At 41.7% G+C, this 21175-nt stretch overlaps 1 long non-coding RNA gene across 1 annotated transcript in view; it reads left to right on the top strand.

Moving 5' to 3' along the window:
* The first annotated feature begins 2512 nt into the window (after positions 1-2512).
* The window catches only part of LOC140602764 (uncharacterized), a 32415-nt gene continuing 13752 nt past the window's right edge, over positions 2513-21175 (top strand). The window contains exon 1 of the long non-coding RNA XR_012005654.1: positions 2513-2668. This is a non-coding gene — a long non-coding RNA (uncharacterized lncRNA). The remainder of the gene's footprint in view (positions 2669-21175) is intronic.

The raw sequence follows: 21175 nt of genomic DNA, 5'->3' as shown, positions 1-21175 counted from the left end.
AATGTAAGCCCAAGAAGGCAGGGGTCTTTTCTGTGTTATTCCCTGCGGTAAACCTGAAACAATGCCACTCCGTAAATGTCTATTAAATAATGAATCAGTCAATAGTTATGCCTTTGATTCTATCTCCATAATGTTTTGCAAATCACTTTTTTCATCCCTGCTGCTACTACCTTGGTTAGCACCAGTATGATTTTGCATGTTGGTGGCTACAAGAGCCTCCTCGTTGCTCTCCTTGCTTTCACTTCCTCTTCCACCATTCTCTCTCGTTAGCTACTTTGTCTTGGAGTCTTTCTCACTGCAGACTGGCTCCTGTCATTGGTCTGCTTAAAACCCTTAAGTAGCTCCCTTAAGTGTGCTTTGCAACTCTTTCTACAAGGGCTCCCTAATGGCAGAGGAGAAGTGGGCCTGAAGATACAACCTGAAGTGCCCCATCACAAGCAAAATGTCTTAGGACCTCATATTTTATCTTACAACTGTGGGTAGATTTTGCATTGTGCTCCTTTAGTAGCAAATATTTTCTATTACTCACCACTAAGTGGAACCAGTGCTTCAGGAAGACTTTTCTTGTTTATCCTGTGGTTCTGGGATATGGGCCACACCAGGATGTCAAAGTCTTGAGAAACACAATGGCAGATGAAGGTCAGATAAATTAATTTGGTGTACAAGGCCCTTCAAAACCCGGCGCCTGATTATCTCTCCTCACCCCCTTGCCTCTCACCACTGTCCCATACACACCTCCCAAAGCCCAGCTCAGCTCTCATATCCAAGGCTATGTTAGGTCCCCTGTGTATGTTCTTCCTCAGGACCTTGTGCATCTTCTGCCCATACATTATCAATCTTCATTGTTTACTTCTGTGTCTGTAGCTCTAACCTATAATCCCTTGAGGAAAGGAGCTGTGCCTTACTCAACTGTAACCCAAACCTGGCACAGTGCCTGGTATATCTCAGGCACCCAGCAAACATCTACAGAATGTACTGGGAAATGAGCGAATGGATCACCAGTCATTCCAAACAAATGCTTATTTAAAGTTGTAAGGACCCATATATAACTAATAGGTGATAAATACATTCCTGGTTGATTTGATTGTCCAAGGGCTGAAAGCTACTGTATTGCCCAGGACCACGGCACCAATCCAAATTTACTGAGAGACCTGTAAGTTTCAAAGAACCATCGTTTCTCTTGGGACTTGAAGGGACTTTTGAGACTCCCTACCTTAAAGCAGCAGTTGAAAATGGGGTTTTGATGACATTGTTTTTCCTGGTCTAGAAGGCACCAAGAATCAGATGCAATCTGCAAAGGCTTCAGAAGAAAGTTGAGCCTAAGTTTAGGAAGATTCTGGACCTGGCTTTTCCATTGTCATAGAGAATCATAATTTGTCTACCCATCTGTCTCATCCATGTCTCACATTCCCTATAAAATATTGTCACTGGGACTATAATAAAGTTTGGTCGTTTGAATGATCTGATGAGCTAACCCTACGGTTCAATGTTTAGTTTAAAACAAAAAAATAAAAAAAGAAAAGCAACACTTTGCCGGTAAAACACCATGAGTAGAGCTCCTATGCCTTCAAAGTCTCTTAGAATTATTTTGGCAAGGGCCAAATATCAACAGCATTTCATGGAGTTTTCGGTCCTGCATGAGAGATGCTCAGGAGGAAAGTTCTGCAGATGCAGTAATTTACTGAGGGAAGTGCTTTGCTGTTTTTTAAAAAGTCTGAATGGGTATCAGAGTGAGCACAAGAGGGAACAGGAAGCAACAGAAAAGGATATGACTCCAAGGCCATCCCTAGGTGCCTAACACACACAGCAGTTGGCCAAGAGTTGAAGTCAAGCAGCCGTGAGTCCTGTTCTCTGAGAACTCATAGTCCCGGACCAACATTGACTCAAATACGTGATTTTTTTTTTAATTTTTATTTATTTATGATAGTCACAGAAAGAGAGAGAGAGAGAGAGAGAGGCAGAGACATAGGCAGAGGGAGAAGCAGGCTCCATGCACCGGGAGCCCGACGTGGGATTCGATCCCGGGTCTCCAGGATCAGCGCCCTGGGCCAAAGGCAGGCGCCAAACCACTGCGCCACCCAGGGATCCCAAATACGTGATTAAACACCACTTGGCCAACTATACAAATATTCAAAAACAGCCAAAATAGGTATTTCTTATAGACTGAAATGAAAATACAAGCAAATAGATTAAGAGCAGCCTAGCCCCTCCCACCGCAGTGAAGAATACAAATTGACATCTCTTCTCTATAAATAGCTACCGATGGATTCTTGCTGAACTACTCTACTTTTCGCTGGCTCAGAAGATGTCTTTTTAATGTATAGACTATGATTTGGGGATGTTTAACACATAAGATTTATTATTTAGAGTGTTTGCTAATTTTGTTTTATTAAACAGTGTTTATAAATAGTGTTTCCAGTCAGTACAGATTAAAAAGGGGGATTGTATACTTTAATTAGTTAATGACAGTGAATTATTTATCTCTGGCTTGGCAAAGGCTGAAGCAGCCTATTTGCTGACTTCTACACAGGCTGGCCTGCAAGCATTTCCTCTCGGGATTGCCTGAAGCTGCCACCATGAGCTCACACACCATTCCTTCCGTCACCACCAACTCTTTTCCAAACACACAGTGGAGTGACAGCCCGCCCGGGTGTGGGCTGCTCCCCAGGTAAGCAGAGTGCCTTTGTCTTTATATTTTCAGATGAGGTTCTTTTCCAAAGTTCTAGAGCTGAGAGAGTTTTACAAAACTACTCTTAAGAGATAGAAAGATGAGTAGAAAGAGAGATGCTGTACATAGGACATTGTAGTTCGACATCAGAACTACTGCTTGGAGTCATAGGGCTTTGTGCATTTAAAACTCCTGCACCAGCACCCAAATATACTCAAAATTTTCCTTCCTACTAAAGAAAAAACAACAGAACTGCAATGACCTCCAAGTACTCAGTGTCTGTTTCTCTAAACTCAGTGTCTGTTTCTCTAATTAGGATTAGTGTACATGTTGTATTTCAGGTGAATTAGGCTGAAAACCTTTATATCGATACAAGCGACTTTCACTAGTTTATTTTGTGGAGGAAAATAAAACCTGTGACTCGAACGTGTAGAAATCAGATGCCAGTGGATCTAGCCTTGACACAGGCTTTTTCAAGACTGACCTTATTGACTACCACCCAACGCTGAGAATCCAGTTGCCAGACATTCTGATTGACAGGCAAGAAAACACAACAGCTGGCTGCCCATTTAACAGAAACACTCGAAACACATGTCAAAGTGGATAGAATTGAGCATTCTATTTCCCTTTCTGGAGAGAAGATAATCCCCTGCTTTCTATTACAGCATATTTATTTTAAATCACTATGAAATAAAGTTCTCACAATGTAAGATGCCCCCAAACTACAGTTATTGACAGCATTATAGAGGAACCAAAGTCAGGCATTTGGAGTGGAGTCTGAGGTCCCCTCTCCCTCATTCCACTGTGCGCCCCCAGCCACCCACAAACCTGCCAGGAATCCTGGAGAAGAGGTAACCTTGTTCCCCTGGAAAAATCTAGCAAAGGCTATCCAACAATTTATTTCTTTAATTTTTTTAAAAGATCATATTTGTTCATGTGACACAGAGAAAGAGCACAAGCAGGGGGAGCAGCAGGCAAAGAGAGAGGGAGAAGCAGGCTCCCCGCTGAGCCGGGAGCCGGATGTGGATGCGGGGCTCCATCCAAGGACCCTGGGACCATGACCTGAGCTGAAGGCAGACGTTTAACCAACTGAGCCACCCAGGCACCCCTATTCCCTTAATTTTAAATGGCAGTTTACATACATACTTACTCTGCAGTATCTCTTTTCTTTTAAACCAAGAGAATCCTTTCCAAGAAATATTTTATTTTTTTTCCAAGAAATATTTTAAATTACAAATATAAAATCTTTTATGAATATAGATTTCATATTTCATCCCCTAAAGCTTTCCTTTATTCTGACCTTCTTCCTTCCTCCATTTCTTTTTCTTCTTAGCTAAACCATTAAATGACTCTCTTGCCATTTTACATTTTGCTGATAGGCAGTTCCTGTAATTAATAACCTTATCTTTCTATGCATGAGAAAAACAAATTTAATGCATTTTAATAAGGAGTTTGGAAGAACAAGGAGACATTCTACTGCCATGTTAATTTTGGTAAGACTAGAAATAACCTGGTGGGCTAGTGACTGCATGCAGTAAATGGTATTTGTGCAGACATTTTTTGTTACTCTTGATATTGGTATTTCCATATTTCTTTTAAACAAATTTCTGAATAGTCATAGAATGTGGAATTCTTTAGTGAACAAATCTCATTGAATAATGTGATGGCTTTAAAGCCACTTTATCTTTACATCTGATTGTAATCTTGTGTTTGTGGCTCAGTTGAGCAACCTATAGGACTGAGAATTAGAAGACAGGGTTCCAGGTTTTCTAAAAATTGGCTCTTGACTTAGGGAAAACAGCCTGATTGCTATTTCCTTATCTATGAATTGGGAGACATGAGTGTATATGCCTAAAAGATCTCTGAAATCTCTTCCAGATCCAGCATTCCACAATTACACTGGGGTGGGGGGTGGGGGTGTCTTTTTTTTTTTTTTTAATCCTGCTTTAAAGCTTTTAAAGTTGGATCCTTTGAAATGTGAATAATCAGGTCCCCATTTATCTAGGGCTAAATTTTTGTACTTCCAAAATGAAGGATGAATGATGAAGCCTATTCCTTTGAAATTTGTGAAGTCAATGAGATCATGATGGGTCCCTAACAGAAAGAGCTCTGTCAGGGGCTCAGAGTGGTTTCTGCCCTTATTTCCTGTCCATCCACACACTGAATCCTGTGACGTGGGTGGATCTGTAATTTCATTCCTCAAAAAGGAAAACTGTGTTGGTGTTGCACAGACCGGTTGGTTGCCCTGTGCAGAGCCATAGAGAGTCACACAGCTAGGGAGGGCTGGACAAAAATCCTGATCGTCTAGAACTACACTGATTTTTGTTACAAATCTTGTTTTGTGGGTGCCCAGAAGTATTCCCAAGTCAAGAGCAGAAAGTAAATGAGAGTGAACCCCCCAGTATTTACCGAGTGCATACTCCTCAGATTGGGTTGCCCTCTGAGTAGGAAAGAGAAGGGTTAATTGAGCGTCAAGGTATCTTCTCCACTAGCCTGTAAGCTTGTAGAGGGAATGTGCCCTGTCTTACTAAACTGAGGTAGGGACAGTACCCTCCATTCCCTCATCCTCACATCTGACTTCTTTCCACTTTCACCATATCCCTGTCTTCCATTTGCATTGGCGAGTGTATTTATTTCTCCTTTAGGGCAGGGAAAAGGCTGATAATTTTCAGCACTGTGCCAGGCTTTCCAATATTTTCCAATTCTGTGACTCGGTAGGCACTCGATAACTATTTGCTGATTGGTGAATCATCTGGGCTGACTCCAGGGAAAATGAGAAGTTGGCTTTGGTACCTTTGATAAACTACTTTATTCTCTCAATCTATTGGTCCCCTTCCCCACCCCCACAAGCCCCATTTGAAAAGTATGAGTCCTCAATTAATACCTCAGCCTCCTAGTCATTGCGAAAAGCAGGGATTGTGAAAGCAGGGATCAAGCCCCCAGGGAGAGTGGGCTTTAATTATGGTTTAAGGAAACAATGCCTCCACTTTAGCAGTCTATCTAATTAGTGACACTCTTACTGGAAGATTTGAGCAGGTAACCAGAAGGGGGTTCTTGGCAAGGCTCTACAGCCTTTAAATCCATCTTCAAATAGCGTTAACTACTCGCTTTTCAATACTCATCCCTTTCTTCAAAGGGCAAAGCTTAACCATTACATAATATTATACATCTTTTGAGTATTTTGAACCATACTTTATGTGTGACTATACTGTAAAGGGGGAAAGTTACTTATTGAAATAAGTTATTCACAATAAATTCTAATGATCAAAGAAAGCAACAGAGTATTTTTCTGAGCATTTGGTCATGGCTTCAACAAATAGTCTTCCTTAAGAGCTTATTGTAAAAGGATTTCACCTACGCTTATAAGGATGTCTTCATTTATGCTTTAGCAATTCTGAATTACATTTTAGTGGCATTTCTCTTTCTCCATGCTCAGCAAAAGTTAAAACAGCATCATCATTGACTTCTGCATCATGTTAGAGCAAACATATTTATTTCTCCTTTTTCCTGCAAAGAAATAAATTCTTTATGTGCTCTGCACGTGGGCTGGAGGGAGTAACAATGAGGGGATTGTTCCGGTCCTCATCACTGCCTAACCTCCGAGGTAAGATCTATTATTCTTTCAAGCACTGTCCTCTAGTGGGGAAAATAAATGTTAGCGCTTTCAGAACAAGCATTGCATCTCTGGCACCACCACCAGCCTTTTGGAAGTGCTTTCCACCAACCCACCAAGTGCTTTTCCTGGGCAAAATTGACCCTTTTAACAACATGAGTTGAAGAAACTCTGAAAAGGAAAAACTCTGAGAGCATATATGTCTTTACCAGACAGAGTAAGGTCATCACAAAACGCTGAATAAACGGGAGAAGAGGCCTTGCTTATGTATGCTATGACATGAATCCCAAAAGCTCCCGAATGAAAGACAAAGAAAAGGGTACGTTGCCTATGTTCTTAAAAATCAGTACTTTAAAGGAAGGAGTTTCGTGTTGACAAATGTCCTATTCTGAAATTAGAAGCTATGTAGGGGAGATGTGTCAACTTCTTCAACTGCGTGTGCAACTCAAGCCTAGTGGGCTATCTGATGGGATAATTCAGGATTTGTCTTTATTAACTCCCTTTGGGGCCTAATGACAATTCACATTTTCCAGATCATTTTGTCTTAATTTTATTTGGTGTCATGCCTGACTTTGAAATTATGAGTGAGTGTTGAACAGGGTGTATCAGTTAAGGTTTGGGGCATTAGACTGAGTCAGACCCGGGTAAACCATTCATTGGTTAGCTGGCCTTTCTAAACCTCAGTGTCCTGAGCTGTAAATGGGGATCATAAGAAAATCTTCCTCAAAAAATGTAATCAGGAACTCATGAGACGATGCTTGAAGAATACTTAACATAGTCGCTGGCCCTTCACAAACACGAAGTAGATGTTTGATATTCTTAAAAATACCTTTTGTAATTTTTTTGGCATAGCTTCCAGAAAGTTCTTTGTCCCCTAACCAAGGTCCAAACCAATCTCTCAATAGAGCGTGTGGGAAACCAGAAATCACTAAAGCGCTCACTTTTACCAGATCCAGTCTTGGCTCGGTGTGCGTGCTCAGCTGGACTGTGCTTCTTCCTCTCTGTTGAATTTTTATGTTTGACACCTCCTTAGGGGACCGTTTCATATCAGGTGTCATTTCACATCAAGAAGCCAAATTTTGTGACTGCTTATATACACTCAAGAGCATGAACACAGCCAAGCTGACTGTTCCCGCTGTCAGTTCCCAAAATAGTGATCTAACCTCCATGCCCAAACCAGCATAAACCACAGACTTGTACAAGGGGAACTCCTGGGAAGCTAAGATCCGGAAAGAATCTGTGAAATATTCATACTTTTCATTGCTTCATAGATATGTCTAACACCGTGCGAGGCTAGAAAAGGATCTACAGAGCATCTCTACCATAGACTCTTCCATCCTTCCATGAACCAGGCCAGCTGCACGGCTAGGAATGTTTCTGCAAGACAGCGATGGTCAATGGGGGCTTCAGCGGAGCCAATCTAATCCTCACCTTTGCTTCTCTATGAAAAGTGCCCTAGAGTCTTCCTGCTTGCTTAGTGTCATGTGAAAGATGCTGAAGCTGCCACCACCTGATCCCAGTGTTTCATTACCGCCTGACCCTGACCTGTCAGTCGACTCTCACCAGCTCTTTTGCTCATAAACAAAGCTCAGATCCCCCTTGGGCCAGAGAAGGGGTGACAGTTGAGGTTATAACGGGGGTCAAAAATCCATAGAGGAATCCAATTACTTCTTTGCAGAGGCAAACCCAATACAAATCTCCAAAAACACATGTACTGACTTGGCCCAAGTTGGAGAGAATCCTGAATGGAGAACCAAAGGAAAGCCACAATGAGGCAAACAATTCCCAAATCTGTTTCTCATGACATCCTGGCACGATCTGAAAGAAATGACAAAGTGTACAGTTGTACTTAGTAGAGCCCAGGAACTCCAAAGAGAATAGGAAAATGGAGATTCTCAAGACCGAATTATCTGTGAACTTATTCTTATGAAAACACGAAGGACTCCGTACCTTCTGGCTGGGATGCGGCACATTCACGGACACTGAACTCCTATCATGCTGCTGCATGTGTTTCTATTTTTAAAAACAAAGTGAAAATAGTCTTATTACTTCAGGCTTTCCTCAAGCAAATTGTTGGACTAGTTTAGACTGTTCTCCAGAGAGTAATTTCCCTCCTTGGACATTAGAGGCACGACAATTATAGCACAAAAACCCACTTCAAGGCAGGTATTTGGTATTGTTTTCTATAGACTAAAAGTTTTGAAGATTAACCAAAAAAAAACTTTAAAACTTTAAAACAAAAAAGTTTTAAAGAATCAAAATGAATCCTTCATTCAAAACCTTTAAAAAGGAAAAATAATAATAGCAGTAGATAAAAATTTTTCAGGGGGTGACAACTTCATTGTGCATAGTGAACTCCACCCCCAGCTATTTCTGCATTAGCATATTACACCAGCATCATCGTCCTCACACTGACACCTTAGAATTAATTACATGTGAGACAGGTATAGGTATTTTCTGGCAGGTATATTGAGTGCTGAAAACAAAGCAAGGTGTTTTTGTTAGAGTGGATCGATAAGGAGGAAGAAGTCACCCCAAAGTCACTCAATGCTCTGATCTATTCGGAGATATTAGATGTGAAAGAGAGCAAAACACCTGTGAGTATGTGCGTGAAGCCCAAAGTTTGACAACTAGCACTTCTCTGCCTCATGAACTTCCATCACCTCCCTGATGATAAAACGCAGAGAGGAGGCAATAAACTGCAAATTTGATGACCACATCTGGGCGCTGGGGGCCAGCCTTCTCATAGATCATGTCCTGCGGAGAGAGAGTGGTGAGGGATGGGGGCACACAGAGTCAGGCAGCCACTGAGCTCACATAAAATATGTGACATGGTTCTTTATTTAGAGCTAAGAGTTCAGGTCCCTCTTCCATATCCTCTTACTCTGGCCCTTGTGATATTATAATAAAGTGAGCAGGGACCGTCACCAGATTTAGAGGACTCCTGTGGTTCACTTCTTGGACTTCTTCTGAGGCTGCGTGAAACTTTGCTTCAAGACCCTTCAAAAAAAAAAAAAAAAAAAGACCTTCAAACACAGTGGCTGAGTCAGGCTTCAGAGAGTCATCGAGGTAGATGCTGAAAAGGAGTCTTGCCGAAGTGAGTCAAGGGCCGCAATTCAGGAGGAGGCTCCTGGGACAATTAGAGTCTTGTCAGCAAACACGGATTGACGCCTACTACGGACCAGTCACTTCCAAGTTCTGGAGCTACCACAGTGAACAAAGCAAGACCAAACAAACATCCCTGCCTTTTAGCCTCTAACTGAATGAATGAGTGAATGAATGAATGGCCTGATGCGACTGGCCCGTACAAAAGACCTTCAGCAACATGGACAACCGTTTTGACTATTTGAGTCTTTCCATTGCTTATTTCAGTGAAAATTACTAACATGACTGAATGAATCTTAATGATCAAAGTTAACACGCTTTTGAAAATTCCATTCCACAGTCATTTATGAAACGATGGCTAAAAACTGAGCACCGTACTCGGCCTGGGAGATGCAAGGCAACATGAGATTCCTCTGCTGAAGGAACAAATGCCCAGGAAAGAGAGAAAGAGAAGCAGAGGGCTGGGTAGGCTACTGAGGTGGGCCGCCTCTCTCCGCCGGGGAGGTAGGGTTTTCAAGAAGAGCTGTGTAGGTGGTTCTCCATGGCACATGGAGAGGGGGATGCTAAGGACAAGGCAGGCGGAAGATGCAGAGGGACACTCCCAGGCCGAGAGAGTAGCACGTGGAGGTCACGAAGACAGGGTGAGTCCTCGCCCGGTGAGGCCACGCGGCATTGGGAAAAGCCACCGCGTGTTGGAGTCCAGCACACCCCAGCTGGATTCCCAATTCCGGTTCTTCCTGCACATCCCAGGTTTCTCATGTCTGAAGCAGGAACACAAATACCTCTGTGATAGAGAATTTGGAAGATGCAGGACGCTGATATTTGGACCAAGAGGATGGGGACAGGCCACCTTGCACAATGAGCTGGGGTGCCTCGACCACCATTTCCGGCTTAACTTTCACTCTCAGAAACCAGAGGCTCCAGTTTGATCTCCGGAGAAGAGCCCGGCCAGCCTCTGGAGGCCCACCCGAAGGAGCCCTCCTCACCTGGAGGAAAACCAAGGCGCCCCGGCCCAAAGCCCCAGGCAACTGTCCCCGGACCCGCCAGTCCCCCGTTGAGCCTCCCCCGACATGAAATGGTGACTCTGCCCCCCAGACACCATGAGGAGCAGGGACAAGCTGTGGAACCCAGACCTGTGAGCACTGGTTGTCCTAGGCCACTAAGTTCTGGGGTGGCTCATTATGCAGCAGCAGGTAAGTGAAAGAAACGTCGAAGAGGTCTTCACTGTATCCAGGAGAGGATGGACTTTGTCAGAAGATTTTACACCAGGTAAAACAGATTCCTAATTGGGCAAGGTTACCCCATTGTCAATATGGAGGCTACACTGAAGAGGATGTTCCTGAAAGCAGGTGCCAAAGAGGGAGCTACTATTAGGAGCAATAGCTACATGAGACTTCTGGGGGGTTTGTGCGCCCGGGTGGCTCATCAGGTCAAAGCATCTGCTCTGGCTCAGATCCTGACTCCAGGGCCCTGGGGTCGAGTCGCCGTGGGGCCCCCATGGGGAGCCTGCCTCTCCCTCTGCCTCTGCCCCACCCCCCGTCTCTGCCTCTCATGAATAAATAAATCAAATCTTTAAAAAAAAAACTTACTAAAAAAAAAACTTTAGGGGCATTTGTAGAGTAACAGAGGGACAGCAAGGACAAAGCAACTTTCGTGGGCAAGCGAGCTCAGGAGGGTTTAATGCTTTGCAGAACCCTCTGGGAATTCTTGATTCTTGAACAAGGAGCCTGTGTCTCTAGTTTGCACTGAGTGCTGCAATCCTGAGGGAGCGGCTCCAACCCCTGTATGTCAGGGTGGGACACACGCGACACAGCACCCCCTCGACTGTGGCCCCTTCAAGGGTGCCAGGCCCGAGAGTCCACACCCAGGGGCACGTCTGGGTCTCCCACTAGCAGCCGCGCTTTGGTTGCTCCAGTGCTGACATCAGCATCAGTGCCACACAACAGACACACCAAGAATAGGAAGAGCACTTCTAGTCTTCTCCTCCCAAAAGCTACCAAAGTGGCCATTAAGGCGTCAAGCTTCTCTGGCTTCCTCATTCAGGAAGTAAGGTAATAATCCCGTCCCCACCCAGCTCGCAGGACTGTGGCAACTAGGCAGACATGTGAATGAAGCACTTTAAATTCCCCACAAAGGAATGCATCCAACGACATCCAGCACTAAAAATAATTCTGGTAACAACAATAACCCTCCTGCCGTGTCCTCGACCCAGGTCCTGCTGAGGTGGCATGACTTTGCTCTTTAGAATACCCAGACCCAAAAGGCCTGGTACTTTCCAGAGGTAAAGAAGAGATAGTAAATAGATAAGCACTTGGTCAGTCTGAAAATATGTTAGCATGGTATAAACTCCTTTTTGTTTATTTATATTGCCTCATCATTTAAATTTTTTTGCAGCCATCCATCCATTCATCCAACATCCATTGAACATACTTTATTATGTATCAGGCACCATGTTAGGCACCAGGAAAGAGAAACCAGTAAGAGTCCCTGCCCTTAAAAAGTTCTTAACATGTAAACTGGAGATTGATACAAAACACACACACACACAAAAAAAAACAAAAACAAAAAAACAACTAGAGGATAATGTGCCAGTGTCATGAACCAAGTGCTAATGGGACACACAGAAAGAGACTGTTTATAGTGGGTGGAGGGCAGAATGAGGGCTTCCCTGAGGAAGTAACATTAAGTAGCCAGGAATTAATTTCGGTGTGTTGAGAAAAATGAGAGTCAATACCTTGTAAGCCTTTTTTTTTTTTTTACCACCACACCGTCTTTGTTTTCTAAAAAGCCATTCTGGGTTCACTGTATTTCTTCATGATTTGATACCAAGTTGCTGTGACCTTGGCAAATCACCCAAACCTCAGTGACCATTATGAGTTTCTTACACCTCTGAGCCTCAATTTCTTCTAAAAGTGGAAGATTGGGACACCTGGGTGACTCAGCGGTTTAGCACCTGCCTTCAGCCCAGAGTGTGATCCTGGAGACCCAGGATCGAGTCCTACGTCGGGCTCCCTGCGTGGAGCCTGCTTCTCCCTCTGCCTGTGTCTCTGCCTCTCTCTCTCTCTCTGTCTCTCATGAATAAATAAATAAAATCTTAAAAAAATAAAATAAAATAAAAGTGGAAGATTTAGAAATAGATAATGCATAAGATTTTAAAATTTCAACAGACTGATACTTTTTCTATTTTGATAAACAGATTGATTTTTAAATGATTATGTCAGGACTTAGAGTCATGAAATGTTAGGAATTTCAATACCGCTACATTGGGGGACTGTATTTATATTCCAGTAGTGTTAGCATCATTCAAAAAAATATATTTTTACTTTTTTTTTAATTTTTTTATTTATTTATGATAGTCACAGAGAGAGAGAGAGGCAGAGACACAGGCAGAGGGAGAAGCAGGCTCCATGCACCGGGAGCCCGACGTGGGATTCAATCCCGGGTCTCCAGGATCGCACCCTGGGCCAAAGGCAGGCCCCAAACCGCTGCGCCACCCAGGGACCCCTACTTTTTTTTTCAAAATATTTTTTGTAACCATAGTTAATGATTTGAAAACTTGAGTGGAAACAGCCAAGGAAGAGGCCTCTCTCCAGCCCTCCGTTTCTGTATAAGCAGGTCCCTGAGCAGGTGCCCTGCCTAGCCTAAAGAACCACAGGGAGGTTCAAATGCTAAGGTCGTGTGACACTGTTACCAGCAAGTGTAATACAAATATCTTCCTTGGAAGATGAGCATGATTTCAAATCTGTGCCAAAAGTCATTCAGAGTTAATCCAGTAAATAAATGAACAGTGATTTTTGAGACCGGCTTTTCCTCCAATTTGTACGTAGATTCTGAAAGTAACTCAGTGAGATAACTTTTTAGAAAGTACATACGCTTCCTTGGCCGTGTGAAGATGTGGTGTCCCAAGATGACTTCTTTTAAACATTACCAGTTTAAAAATAACTGTGGGGGGGATCCCTGGGTGGCTCAGCGGTTTGGCGCCTGCCTTTGGCCCAGGGCGCGATTCTGGAGTCCCGGGTTCGAGTCCCACATCGGGCTCCCTCCATGGAGTCTGCTTCTCCCTCTGCTTCTCCCTCTGCCTGTGTCTCTGCCTCTCTCTCTCTCTCTCTCTATCATAAATAAATAAATAAATAAATAAATAAATAAATAAATAAATCTTTAAAAAATAAATAAAATAATAAAAATAACTGTAGGGGTGCCTCGGTGGTACAGTCAGCTAAGGGTCCGACTCTTGGTTTGGGCTCAGCTCCTGATCTCTGTGCTCAGCATGGAGTCTGCTTGAGAATCTCACTCCTTCTTCCTCCCGGGCTCAGGTCCTTGCTCTCTCTCTCTCTCTAAAATAAATCAATCTTTTAAGAATTAATTAAGGGACGTCTGGGTGGCTCAGTGGTTGAGCGCCTGCCTTCAGCCCAGGGCATGACCCCGGAGTCCCAGGATCGAGTCCCCTGTAGGGCTCCCTGCGTGGAACCTGCTTCTCCCTCTGCCTGTGTCTCCACCTCTCTCTTTGTGTCTCTCATGAATAAATAAATAAAATATCTTTTTAAAAAAACTAAAATCAACAAAAAATTTAAAAAATAATAGAAACAACTGTAGTACCAACACTAGAGTCATGACTTACATAGTGTTTTATACATGACTTCTAAATAGGACTGATGAAGAAGGCTAGCACTGTAACTCATTTGTTCAAAGGTGCAAGCACAACGGTCATTGTAATGGACTTTTCACCATTTCAAAAGTGCTTTGCATAAATCATCTCATTTGAGCCTAATAACACTGCAAGGGATATTTTAATTTTATTCTCAGTTTACAGATAAGGAAATTGAGGATTATCTGTAAAATGATACTGGGCCAGTTGTTAACCTTCACGAGCCTTAAATTAGTCACAGGGCAGAGTTTCAGTCCCACAAATCCCAAATCTGAAGTCCTCCCATGTTCACACACATATTTAGACTACTAGACATCTTCATTTCACTGATGAATTTATTAAAGCTATGTCAAGCCTGTCTGGATGTCTGGAACTTTCTGAACAGCCGTATTTTCTCATTCCCTGGAGATGCCAATGAGCTGGGTTCATGACATGTTGTAGCTCATTGGGAAGAGTCTGTTTCCTATCCTAAGGCTTCACCTGGTGGCCATGTGGCATATTGATTGATGGACCCTTGTGAGGGGTCTATGGCCCCACTAGAAACAGAGGTTCCACTTGTCGATTCCCAACCTTGTTCTTCAATTGTGCTAAGCTCTGGACTTGAAACCAGGCGCCAGCAGTGAATGCTCCCCCTGCTTTGCTAAAAAAGTCATTGAGGTGGGGATCCCTGGGTGGCGCAGCGGTTTGGCGCCTGCCTTTGGCCCAGGGCGCGATCCTGGAGACCCGGGATCGAATCCCACATCAGGCTCCCGGTGCATGGAGCCTGCTTCTCCCTCTGCCTATGTCTCTGCCTCTCTCTCTCTCTCTGTGACTATCATAAATAAATAAAAATTAAAAAAAAAAAAAAAAAAAAGAAAGTCATTGAGGTGAGGTTCCTAATGGACTTCCGGGCCCCAGCTGCAGGTCATCCTCCTCTGGTTTGCTAGCTTCACCTATAAACTCTTCCCTTCCACCCTCATTCACTTCCTCCTTTTGTCACACACTCGAAGTGTCCACAGATGTCAAGTATAGAAAAAGACATGTGGTGCTAGTGCTTCAGTGCTGGCACAAAGGTGCTTCCTGAAGAAGATATGGCCCCTCGCAGGGCTGCTTGGTAGGCTGCCCGCCTATGTTGATCACCGCCCGCTGCTGATTCTTGACTCAAACAGCCTCACCACTTCTGACCTGGCACCAGGCCACCCCGCTATCAGCCCCCTGGCCCCCCAGCTGTATCAAGGGCGGCTGTGGGGGCAGGCATCCCAGCCAGGAATTCCTACACTGCTGTCAGTGAAGAGGTTCTATGCATTTTGGCTGGGGAACATGTCCAAAAATAAAAACTAGATACCGTGGCCATTTGTTTGGACTTTGTGGAAGAATTATTAGTCATCAGGGGAAGGGACAGGGCAGCGGAGAAGGCAGCATGAAATTAAATCTAATTAATCACTCTGACAGGCAGACAAGAACTGAGCCCACTCTTTCCAGAACAGTGGTTGGAAATCTAGGAAATGGGGGGTGGGGGGCACATTTAGCCTTACCAAACTGCATTTATTTCTTTGGAAATGGGAAAGCCCCAAATGAAAATTAGTGGACGGCAAGGAAACAACCTTTTAATCGGAGTCTAGAATTTAGATGGAAGAGGGTCAGTGTGAAATTAGTTTCAATCTTTGTAATTTATTTACTCCACATGATGTTTACTAATTTAGGCCATCCTGATGGAGAAGCAAATTCACTGCTCCTTTAAGTTGGAGCTGGGAGTGGCTTAGAGGCCTGTAATCCTTTGAAGGTTGTCTGATGGGGTAGGGAAGGGAGGGGAGTGGTATATAATTTTTAAACAGCAGGGGCATTGGAGTTAAACAAAACTGGAGTTAATCCTTGCTTTTCCTAATTTCCTTCTCTATGCCTGTTTCCCCATCTGTTAAAAAGAGATACTAGTAATACAACTTCATAAGATTGTTGTGAAGAATAAATTAAAAATTAGACATAAGGAGCTGCCTGGCAGTTAGTAAATTCTCAATAAATACTAATAAATATGTAACCAATCCCCTCTACACATGGCTTTCATAGGTCGTTGTCTTTGCTGAGATAAATATTCTTGTGGCTTTTCATGCCTGCTTTCTTTTTCCTGAGATCTGGTTGTCAAGTGCTGTCGATATTAAAAACTGGATGAAAAGAAACATATGATTACAATTTATATTTTAACAACACCTCTCATTGGTGCATTGATTTTTCACCCAACTGATGTTATATTTATCTCATCACCTAGAGAGTGAACTTGATGATCTCAATTTTTAGTGACTCCCTCCTTATCACATAGTAGTAGCTAGCACTGTGCTAGGCAAACAGTGTACATTAAATGTTGAGTGGTGTCCAAAGTAGTGTTTATTTGGGTTTTTTCCTCCCAGTTATTTTTTTCCTCCCTTACCTTTTTATAGAGCTGGGAAGAAAATTGCAGGCTGAGAGTCTAGTATTCCAGAAATACTGGCTTTCATATAATACAAAACAACAAACCTCCTGTTTATTAAATAAAAATAACATCAGGTCCCTAAGTACTTGATGAAAGTACATAAAGCAAGATATTTTTCCTACTAATGAGAAAAGAGTATTTTTTTTGCTTATACCAAGTTTCAGACAGAATGAGTTACATGAAAACAAAACTAAGACCAAGATTGATAAGTCAAGTTTATATCTACACAATTGGCTCTCTTTATAAATAATTGGACATATTTTTACTCAGAAACTTTTTGGGCTTGTTTTTAACTTGGCACCACACCCAGTATGAGGTGTAATGGCTCGAACTCATGACCCTCCCAGAAACTTTTTGAGATTGAGGCTTGCCTCGATTTTCATTTACTTATTTGTTTAATTTTTTTTAAAGATTTTATTTATTTATTTGAGAGAGCAAGCAAGAGGGCACAAGCAGGGGGAGCAGCAGGCAGAGGGAGAGGAAGAAGCAGGGAGTCCAATGCGGGATCCATCCCAGAACCCCAGGATCATGACCTGAGCCGAAGGAAGACACTTAACGGTCTGAGCCATCAAGGTGCCCCTCTCAATTTTCATGTAAGTGAATAAAGGAACAGATCTTTAGTAAGCAGAGAAAATTTTAAATTCCAGAAATTTTTCTATTCAACTCCTCATAGTAAATTATAGAGTTCTACGATCGAATTGAGAGAGCTAATTAAAGTTCATCAATTTACATTTATTCCATTATACCTATTCTCTTCCTTTCTAGTTGAGTTATCGTTCAAGCCCCACAGGTTCTGTTCAATTTCGGCTGCTTGGAATTCTTTCCCCTTTCATTCCATCTCCTCCCGGGCAATCCAAGGAGAGCCAGAAGTTAGAAGAAAGGAAAACAAAGAAATAATTAGCAATTTCCTTTCTAACTGACCTCTTCTTTCTTTCTTTCCCTCCTCTTTCTAAGCCTAAAATAATTCTTAACAGAAGTGGTGTGACTACCCTCCTTGAAGTATAGCTTGCATATTCAAAAAACAATGCAAATAAAGGATAAATGCAACAGAAGTAGACACAAGTCAAGCAGATACAAGTTGGCTTTAAAAAAATGTAAAAAAAAAAAAAAAACCTGATCTTTAGTATCATACAACTCCTCCCTTTTTGCTCCAAGGACTGTGGTTTGCTTATAACTTCATGAATCGAGATGTGTATCACGTTCACAAAAGTTTATCCAAGAATGAAAAATAGTTTGTAGAAGAGGGTGTTAGGAAACAGGGAATTTGGGATAATAAAAATTCAGCAAGCTTCCAAGATGTAAATTTTTTCATAGCAGATGGAGAGGGCATCTTTAATTGGTAATCCCCCTGGCGTTTACAGAATTAGAGCAGGGATAACCACTTGCACTTTGCACACTTTAATTATTCTGTCTTGATCTGATCAGAAAATCATGAGCTTGTCCTTTTATAAACATGAGGATTACACAGAACCCAGTAAGTAGTCTCAATGGGGATGTCCAGTGAAACTTAATAGAATGAAGAGTTCTGTTATTACCATTTCTGCTTGTTAAGTTTTTATCTCAAAGCCCCATATTTGTATTTTTTGCTTTGTACTAAAATAAGCAGAGTCAAGCTGCTTTAAACCAGTTATTCTAAGCATATCAATGAAATAACAAAAGCCTCCCACTATTAAAAGTTCTCCCTCTAACTTATTCTCCTTAATTTTGTTTCTCCACTCTACTCTTAAAAAAAAAAAAAATCAAATGCTCCTCTCCTTTTAAAATTGCTCTGGCTTCATTCCTATTTCCTGCCAATTCCCCTCTATTTTAAAATGAAGTTTCTGGCCCACTTAGAAGTAAATTTGGCTTCCTGACTATTTCCATGCCTGCCTGTGTAAATTTAGAACAGCCACTCAGATGGAGGCGCTCAATGTTTTCGAAGAAAATTAGATAGGAAGAGCCCTTTAAAGTCATCCGAGCCCCTTCATTTTACTTGTAAATAGAAAACGAATCAAATCTCCTTCCTCTCCCATCAAATAAAGACTGATAAGGACAGAGATCCTTGGCTGCAGATTTAATCAGACTTTTGAAACCGACCCCCTCCAAGCTCGGGCTGGGTCTCTGCAGATGTAAGAGTGGCCGCAAGAAACTCCTGCTTCAGACTCAGGCTGCTTGGTTTCCAGTCTCCTGCTTCTTGCTTGCCCTCTTTAGTCCACATATAATTTCAGAATCTGTTTCATTTTGTTCAAAAAGAAATGCCCATATGTAAGGAGCGTCATACTTAAAGATGAAGGAAAAGAAAACTACCTTAAAATATCCCTTGTTGTTTTCTCTTTTGAGCAAAAGGAACACATCGGTCAGAAAAAAAGACACATTCTTTTGTCACTCTTTTTTATAATTCAATACACGTTTCAAGTAAAAAATAAATAAATTTATAAGACATTTGGGGAATACCACAAAGGATTGTGGTATTGACCTTTGGTATGTAGTGGAATTCCATAAATAATGGTTTCTAATAACTGGACGCTGGGGATATTTTTAGAAAGGAGTCCAGGGCACAGAGACCTGAGCTGTCCCATCTAGGGGTATCTTTGATCTGCTTAAGAAAACGAAGTTTCAATTCTGCTATTGCTGTCGCCCTGACAACAGGAACATGAACTCTATTAGGATCTGCTCATGTTTTATATAACTTTTTTACTTATTTCACATGTTTTTCTTGAAGAAAGCACTTTTTCCTTCTGTTATTAAGTCCTACTAACCAGATCAGTTTTACTCCCTGTGAGTAGAGAGCAGAGCAAGATTGCCTTCAATCTGCCTTCATAGCAGGCTCTACTATGGATCCTCTTCACTTGAGTCATCACTTTCTTCTGTTAACACGGGTCAAAAATTTGTTAAGGTCCTTATCGTAATGTGTGTGGATGGTTTCTGAAACCATGAACCAACTTGAGTTCATTCCATTGAGTTGTCTGATTTTTCTGCTTTCCACTAACTAGAACAGAACATCTTACTAGACACACAAATGCTGGCCAAATGCATAAACAAAACAAAACAAATAAACAGCTGTGATTAGCCCCTGGACTCAGAGGTATTTTGCACTGATGAAGGAGATTGCTGGTATTTGTAAGGACACGGTCTCTAAAGAAACACCATAAATATTGCATCAATGTCGTTCTCGTATACACTCATTAGTGTCTCCCAGTTCTCCTCCTGTTAGGTTTACATGGTCTAAGATGTTCCTACGGTTTTAAATGAATAGATTAGGAAATGCATGGAAATGTTTAGCCTTACAGAAGATGGAGACACTTTTAAGGCCGTAGGAGTTTTTTTCTTACTTATAGAAACAAACCTTCTTTAAGCAACGGCCCATCAAATCAAAGCGTGGTTCTCCTAAAAATCATTCATATTAAAGACTTCTTTACCAGTTACTGCATATCACATGGGTGCTAATAAAATGGACCCTGCCTAATGAACAGCTGTTATTATTGCTTAAGCTGATTGAAATAAGAGAGAATTATGGCCAGCTGCAAAACACATTCATGAGTGGTGAGAGAAACTAGCAGCTGGTATTCCATTGCTATAAATATTTTTAATTAAAATGTACCTCCTGGTTTTCAATTTGCGTAATAGTAGGGAGTTTTAGTTACTTACTTTACCGGTAAAGTGATGTCTTTCTCCTCAAGAGAGTTTTTTTTAACTCTTCTATTAACAACAATAACCATTAACAATAATGGTGGCATCTCGCTGGCTGATAGGAAAATGAGATCTGTGATGAAATTCTCATTCTTTTCCAGAACTATTTGCTTAAGAATTTCAAGGTTTTGTTTATTTGCTGTTCATCTCGATTTCTAGGTAGAGTCCCAGCTACCCATCAGTTCTTATAAAGAGTAAAGATAGAGTGAATTGATTAATCTTAGAAGTATCAAAATGGGACTTGTGTTAGAAATACAACATACACACACACTTCCTTATTAAAATTCTGTGTTTTAAAAAAAAAATAAAATAAAATAAAATTCTGTGTTTTGACTTCTAGGACTTTCTTCTTAATACTTCCCTTTTGTCTCATCATCCATTTGTTCTCAAATACCGATGACTTCTAGAATCTGGATCCCAGGTCACTTCTACTCTGCATGCTGTCCTCAGATATACTTGGTTCTCTGTGATGTTGTCCATATCTATCTATTAATGATGCAAAAATCTCAGTCTCTAGCCCTTCCTTCTCTCCTGGGCATTAAGAATATACATCTGGATTCGCCTAGGCACTCATTAGTTTCCACACATCTACTCTTTTTCTGCCTTTTTTTAAAAAAGATTTTATTTATTTATTCACGAGAGACACACAGAGAGAGAGGCAGAGACACAGGCAAAGGGAGAAGCAGGCTCCATGCAGGGAGCCCAACACAGGACTTGATTCTGGGACTCTGGGATCATGCCCTGAGTCAAAGGCAGTTGCTCAATCACTGAGCCACCCAGGCGTCCCACTTTTTCTGTTTTCTAATCTCAGTTAACATATATATATATTATATATATGTTAACATATATATATATTATATATGTATATGTATATATCAGTTAATATATATATGTTATATATGTGTGTTATATATATGTTATATATAACATATATATAACAGAATATTACTCAGCCATAAAAAAGAATGAAATCTTGCCATTTGCAATGACATGGATGGAGTTAGAGTATAATGCTAAGTGAAATAAGTCAGT

This window comes from Canis lupus, chromosome 13, assembly GCF_048164855.1.
Source record: "Canis lupus baileyi chromosome 13, mCanLup2.hap1, whole genome shotgun sequence".
NCBI lineage: Eukaryota > Metazoa > Chordata > Mammalia > Carnivora > Canidae > Canis > Canis lupus.
The sequence above is the reverse complement of the archived record's forward strand: the minus strand, read 5'-3'. Positions and strand labels throughout refer to the sequence as shown.